A 7,420-nucleotide genomic window follows, 5' to 3' on the forward strand; every position below is an offset into this window, starting at 1 on the left:
CTGCTCATTTCCTGTTTGAAGTTTCATCTTGGTTTCGCCTGTAGCATGAGTTCTGTAGCACTCACATATAATATCTTGCAGTTCTGGAAAGGTCAGAGTGTTTTCTTTCCAAAGCTGTCAATTATATGCATAGTCGTGCATCTTTTTGTGACAAAATATTGCGCTTAAAACGGGCACGTTTTTTTATCCAATAATGAAATAGCGCCCACGTAGATTGAAGAGGTTTTAAGAGGGGCATTGCAACAATAATGGCCCTGACCAGGAAAACGTTCCCGCTGTTCTTTGTGCCAGTCTGCACGTTCAATCTAAAACAATGTAACTAATAATAGCATCTTTATGCTTTCATTAATAAAATATTGATACAAATACTCAAAATGCCAATGTTTATTTAGTTATGGCTCCATAACGAATTACCATGGGAATAAAATATCACTGAATTACAGAAATATCGGAGCAAAGTTGTCTAATGAAGGTAAACAAATGGTTGCTTACCGGAAATAGTTTTTCAAACACACATGGGCACGTTGTCCAGCGTCATTATGGCCATTAGCATGTAGCTGGACAATAGACTTGCCTAGAAGGAGGGTAGGGGGAATTCTATCCTCAAATGTATTTCTTAGTTAGGTTGGCTGTATCACAACCGGCCGTGGCTGGTTACAATTTCAGTTTAATCCACCAGAAAAGACAAAACAAATAATACAACAACAAGTATTATTATTATTATTATGTATCACATCCGACCATTATTGGGCGTCGCACAATTGGCCCAGTGATTCTCTCCCTCTAAAAACATAAATAAATGTTATGGCTTTTACATACCTTAAGGGAAGATTTCGGCAGGTGCCATATGGTTAGTGAGAAAGTCCATATTGGAAATGTACGGTCCCTTACTAGACGTCCGAAATCGTTTGTAAAATTCGCGGACGGCGTCGGGCCGAGCGGCAGGGCCGGACCTACCGGGAAGTCATCAAATGAACTTTGTCGGACATTCGGTTTCCGTTTTACAAAAATAATAAGATTTTGGTCATTTTGCCTCTGTCCCGGAAATTCCCACAAGAGGGCATAAGCAATCATATTGCTATTGGACAAAACATCACGATTCACGACGGGGCCTTATCTCGAAAACTGAAAATATTTCAAAGCCGAAACTCGGTGAGCGTAGGTTTGGCATAACGGGCAGTTGGCCCCGAACAAGATGGCGTCTAGGCCTCAACGGTTTTTGAGTTATGGCCATTTATCTGGGATTAAAGGTCCAAAATGAAAATAGAGAAATTATTTTTCCACTTCACGTCAAAGTCAAGGAGCCTCCGGTGTCAATAAAAAAAAAAACAGCCATTTATCTATCGTCATTTAAGAGAAATCGTACAACGACAGATTGGTGATGTTCACGGATAGGTGTTTTTTTTTTTCAACGGTTACAGATCCAGTTGCAGGGTGTTCTTACGAATCTTTTTAAAGTGTGCTGCGGAGCTCTGCGAGATTTCTGTGATTTTTTATGATTTTCTGAAATAACACACACTCCCTAAATCCTCCGTAAATAACTCAGTTCTTAACGTAAAGACTTAAAACTCAGGATTATGTAAAGGCATACCTCAATCAGGATATGAGTTTATTTATAGCTTCCTGTGCCAACCGGAAGTGCCTTAAATGGTGTCACAGTGGCATTTTCCAAGGGTTAAAAAGGTCAGATCTTTTCAAAACTTCATATGTGTGATTAGGCAACCCCCATAAACTGTAAGGCAGTCATTTCTCCCAACAGATGTCAAAGAAAAGCTCTCTCTCACACACACACACACACAGAAACACACACTCAGCAAGGATGGAGTGACAAAGTGCGGTGCTTAAAGACACACAAAGCCTACAATGGCATTTCCATATTCTCTAGGCCGTGCCGAGTTCAGCAAGATGCCCCGCTTGACCGTAGCTCGCTCGGTCTAAGCACAGCGACCATTAGAAAAGTAGGCCCAAAATGAAGTCTGGCCCTCAATGTCATTTGCTTTTGGGTGACAGTGAGAGAACCGTTAAGGTGAGAAGCACAATTCGACCTCAGGAACGTACCTGAGGTCCTCCCGATCCGTGCAAGCCTAACGTTGACCATGTGGCATTAACCCTTATAGTTAAAAGAAGGTGTTTACTTCAAAGAGTTTGCATTGACTTCTCTCCCCATAGGAATACATTGCCTGCACCCCTAAATTCAACCTGAAGCCTATGTGGGTTATGAATGCCTTATGAACCTGTCTTCTATGACAGTCCATCAGACCCCTATGAGGTCTACCTGTGCCAATTCTAAGCTTCCTGAAGCAAACGGAAGTGGTTAAATTAACCCAAAAGGTGTTTTGATGTACATAACCTTCAAAGGTGAAAATGACTACATTCAACCCTGTGTAGATCGTAGATCAGTCAATTCTTAACTTAAAGACTTAAAACTCAGGATTCTGTAAGTTTCTATGTCAATCAAGACATGTGTTTACTTATAGCTTCCTGTGCCAACCGGAAGTGCCTTTAATTGGGTCACACTGTCTGTTTTGAAGGGTTAGAAAAGTCACATCTCTCCAAAACTTCATATGTGTGACTAGGTAACCCTCCTAAACTGTAAATCAGTAATTTCTCCCAGCAGATGTCAAAGAAAAGCTCTCACACACACACACAGCGAGGATGGAGTGATAAAGTGCGGTGCTCAAAGACACAGAGAGCAGGCAATGGCATAAACATAATCTCTAGGCCGTGCCGAGTTCAACGAGATATCCCGCTTGACCGTAGCTCGCTCGGTCTAAGCGCAGCGACCATTAGAAAAGTAGGCCCAAAATGAAGCCTGCCCCACAACGTCATTTGCTTTTGGGTGACAGTGAGAGAACCGTTAGGGTGAGAAGCACAATTCAACCTCAGGTACGTTCCTAAGGTCCTCCCGATCCGTGCAAGCCTAACGTTGACCGTGTGGCATTAACCCTTAATAGTTAAAAGAGGGTGTTTACTTCAAAGAGTTTGCATTGACTTCTCTCCCCATAGGAATACATTGCCTGCACCCCTAAATTCAACCTGAAGCCTATGTGGGTTATGAATGTCGTATGAACCTGTCTTCGATGACAGTCCATCAGGCCACTACGAGGTCTACCTGTGTTGATTCTAAGCTTCCTGGACCAACCGGAAGTGGTTAAAATCACCCTAAAAGTGTTTATCCATACCCTGCCTGCAGTTTGATAGACATAGTGCATTCAACCCTGTGTAAAATCAGTCAATTCTTAACGTAAGGACTTAAAACTCAGGATTCTGTAAAAGCATACCCCAGTGAGGATATGTGTTGATTTATAGCTTCCTGTGCCAACCGGAAGTGCCATAATTGGTGTCTCTTGGGCTGTTTCGAGGGGTTAAAAAAGTCAGATCTTTCCAAAACTTCATATATGTGATTAGGCAACCCCCATGAACTGTAAATCAGTCATTTTTCCCATAAAATTTCAAAGGAAAAATAAATCACACTAAAACACAACTTGGATGGAGGGACGTATTGGGGTGTGTAGAGACAGACAGTGACTGCAATAGTTAGCTTTGTTCGAGCTAAAAAAGAACCGTCAGACCTAGAGTTCCGAAACTTTAGAATCCTGTTCTAGACCTCCAGTCAATAGTGCGTGGTGAGTTACGTGGCTCTAGAAGGTTCTCGGACCGAGAAACAGCCTCGTACATTTGCAATGACTTCAATTCATTTTGACCGTTACGAAAATGACGACATTTAGAAAAGTCTCAGAAACGCAAGACTAGGTGCATTGCGACCGTCTCGTTCCATAGAGACGGACCCCAACGTTTCTGTCCGATAGCTCATTCAAGGACCCCGTAGCAACAAAAAAAAAAGTGGATTTTCAGCACCAATTAGGGTTTTGCTCGGACACCAAATGACCGATCGAGCCGAAACTTGGGATTCGGGGTCGCCTCAGCTAGGCCTACACATAACATAAGAAATGGACCCGCAGCTAGAACGTAACTACGTGTTTTATGTTTTTTTTATGGTTTGAACCGAAGGCGTTGTGAATTTTGGGCCAGCTCTGAAGTATGTGATAGTTGGCTACTAAACGAGTTGGAAAAAGTGGGTTTGGTGTCAGTTTGTATCAGTTTGGTGTCAGAATGATATCTAATTGACTGACGGACGGTGACTTGCTGGTGACTCTTGTCCATTTGCAATATGTTTAAACAGTGAGGTACCATCACCAAAGTGACATTCTGAAATCAACCCTAACGAGCGACTGAGATTAACCAGAATCACTGCCCAGCCATCCCGAGTTCATCGGGCCAGTCAATTTCACATTCCTGCAGGATTTTTATAGCATGACAAATTCGTGATGGTACCTACCCATTGAACCATATTGCAAATGCCCAGTGACTTTGCAAAAGTAAGAAAACATAAACAAATGGACATAATGAAATCACCATATTTTTATTTTTGGGTTACCAGTTGCTCAACAATGCACGTACACTTGCAATATGATTCAACAGTGAAAAAACATCACAAAATGGACATGATGAAGTCAACACAATGAGCGATGGAAAGGAGCAACTATCACTGCCAGGCCATCCCGAGTTCATCTGGCCAGTCAATTTTGCATTTCTGCAGGATTTTTGAGCATGTCAAATTTCTTATGGTAAATGCCCATTGAACCATATTGCAAATGCCCGTACACTTGCAATATGATTCAACAGTGAAAAAACATCACAAAATGGACATGATGAAGTCAACACAATGAGCGATGGAAAGGAGCAACTATCACTGCCAGGCCATCCCGAGTTCATCTGGCCAGTCAATTTTGCATTTCTGCAGGATTTTTGAGCATGTGAAATTTCTTATGGTATTTGGCCCCAAAAAAAGTGACTTTTGACTTTGACTTTTGACTTCCTATGAAATCATATTGCAAATGGACAAATCATATTCCTTATGCACAAGTAAAAAAAAAAATATGATAATACAATTTTACAAATGTATATTCATATAGTTCTTACACATGATGAATTGACATAAAATCGAAACAATTTCGAAAAACGGTCCAGAAAGAACTTTTTTACGAGGGTGATAAGTTTTTAAAAAAGTTCACATTTTTGACTTTTGACTTCATATGAAATCATATTGCAAATGGACAAAACATATTTCTTATGCGCAAGTAAAAATAAAATAAAAATTAGGCTAATAAAATTGGACAAAAGTATGTTGATACAGTTCTTATACATGTGTAATTGACACAAAAATGGAAAGAATTTTGAAAAACGGTCCAGAAAGCACTTTTTTATGGGTGTGTGAAGTTTTTTACAACATTTTGACATTTTTGACTTTTGACTTTTGACTTCCTATGAAATCACATTGTAAATGGACAAAACATATTTCTTATGCGCATGTAAAAAAAAAAATAATATGCTAATAAAATTGGACAAAAGTATGTTGATACAGTTCTTATACATGTGTAATTGACACAAAAATGGAAAGAATTTTGAAAAACGGTCCAGAAAGCACTTTTTTAAGGGTGTGTGAAGTTTTTTACAAAATTTTGACATTTTTGACTTTTGACTTTTGACTTCCTATGAAATCACATTGCAAATGGACAAAACATATTTCTTATGCGCATGAAAAAAAAAAAACGGTGGAGCGCACTCACCCCTGTTGGATTTTTGAAGTGTTACAACTGGCAATAGCCATATGACATTTGCCATCAACTTTGCACGAATTTACGTCCAATTGGGTGGTATTGACCAATGTGTATATGGTTTGTCCGGTGCCAATGACTTGCCATTCATTTTTGTCCACTTCAGGGGGGTCTTCCCTTACAAATATTATGTTGGCCTTAAGTCAGATTACTCTATTCGCTCACTTTAGTTTTGGTGGTGCAAAAAGTGCAAACCAATCCCAGAACAGCAGCAAAGGACCAAAGTATCTATATCTATATTGCGGTCAGCTTGTGGAAGGCTACCCAAAATGTTTGACCCAAGTTAAACAATTTAAAGGCAATGCTACCAAATACTAATTGAGTGTATATATACTTCTGACCCACTGGGAATGTGATGAAAGAAATCAAATCTGAAATAAATCATTCTCTCTATTATCATTCTCTCTATTACTATTATTCTGACATTTCACTTTCTGACATTATAGTGGTGATCCTAACTGACCTAAGACAGGGAGTTTTTACTAGGAGTAAATGTCAGGAATTGTGAAAAACTGAGTGTAAATGTATTTGGCTAAGGTGTATGTAAACTTCCGACTTCAACTGTATATAACATTCCTTACCGAGCATTTCCATAAATCCATGCAAGTTCCTTCAACTGTCTTCTGACTGATTAGAGCGATGTTGATGTTCCCGTGATGCCAGCAGATTACAGATGGCCTTTGCTGATCGCTCATCATCTTCATTCATCAGTGAGTCGATGGCTTGAATAGTCTCGCTGGAAATTGAATACAATGTAAACATGTGCAGCATACAGTAAAAACCAGCAGTCTGATGACAGTGTTTGCGAATAGCACCCTCCGTGACCAAAATTCCCAAGTCAACCAGTATTTTTTAAATGTCTCCAGTAGATTTTCTGTTCTTCCTGAATGCCCTAATCTGCTCACTTAAATTAATAGAGTTCCTGGTCATGGTGCTACAGTATGTTGTACTACATAATCTAAGTGAGGAGAATCTGCATTCTCCTGTATACTTATAGCCTACTGTAACCTGAAAGTCACACCTTTCCAGTACTCCTCACCCTGCCCAAAACTCCACCCTTAAAACAATTACCATACAAAATGAGCTATTTATCTAAAACAAAACACACTCTGACCAAAGAGAACAGACCAAATGGACATCGTTTTCATCAAGCCAGCTTCTTTCTATGGTGATATCCGTTCCAGGTTTGGACTGTAACTACCAGAGGACTTGAAAATGAGCCAGAACTGAGAGGATCACCAAAAATAAAAGGTATTTTGGTTTCAGTGCATTTTATATATAAAAAATGTATATAGCTTATCAATGTGTAGGCATACTGTGTAATAAAATCAATAATTGTGTACTAAAAACGTGAATGTGTTTTAGCAGAGCTTACAACCATGCAGACAACCATCCGTGGAGATCAGTGGACAAAGGGCTGGACAACGGGCCACACCGGAAAAAAAATGCATGGTTGCCAAGAAAGCGGTTAGTTTCGTTAGATTCTTAACATGTTTGCGCAGCATTTGTGTGTTGGAGTCATTTTTAATTCTTAATAAATATATTGTTTCTATCATAGGCCACTGTAATCAATGGGGGCTCAGGCCGGTACCATTCTGCTCATCTGACGAAGGTGCTCATGGATGAGATTCAAACCTTGAAGACCGAGATCGAGTAATTGAAGGCAGACCATCAGAAAGAGAAACATTCTCTGAGGGCAGAGATACGGGTGACAGCTGATGCATTGTTCCAGTGCCAGGCAG

This window comes from Oncorhynchus kisutch, linkage group LG19 (genome assembly GCF_002021735.2).
Source record: "Oncorhynchus kisutch isolate 150728-3 linkage group LG19, Okis_V2, whole genome shotgun sequence".
NCBI lineage: Eukaryota > Metazoa > Chordata > Actinopteri > Salmoniformes > Salmonidae > Oncorhynchus > Oncorhynchus kisutch.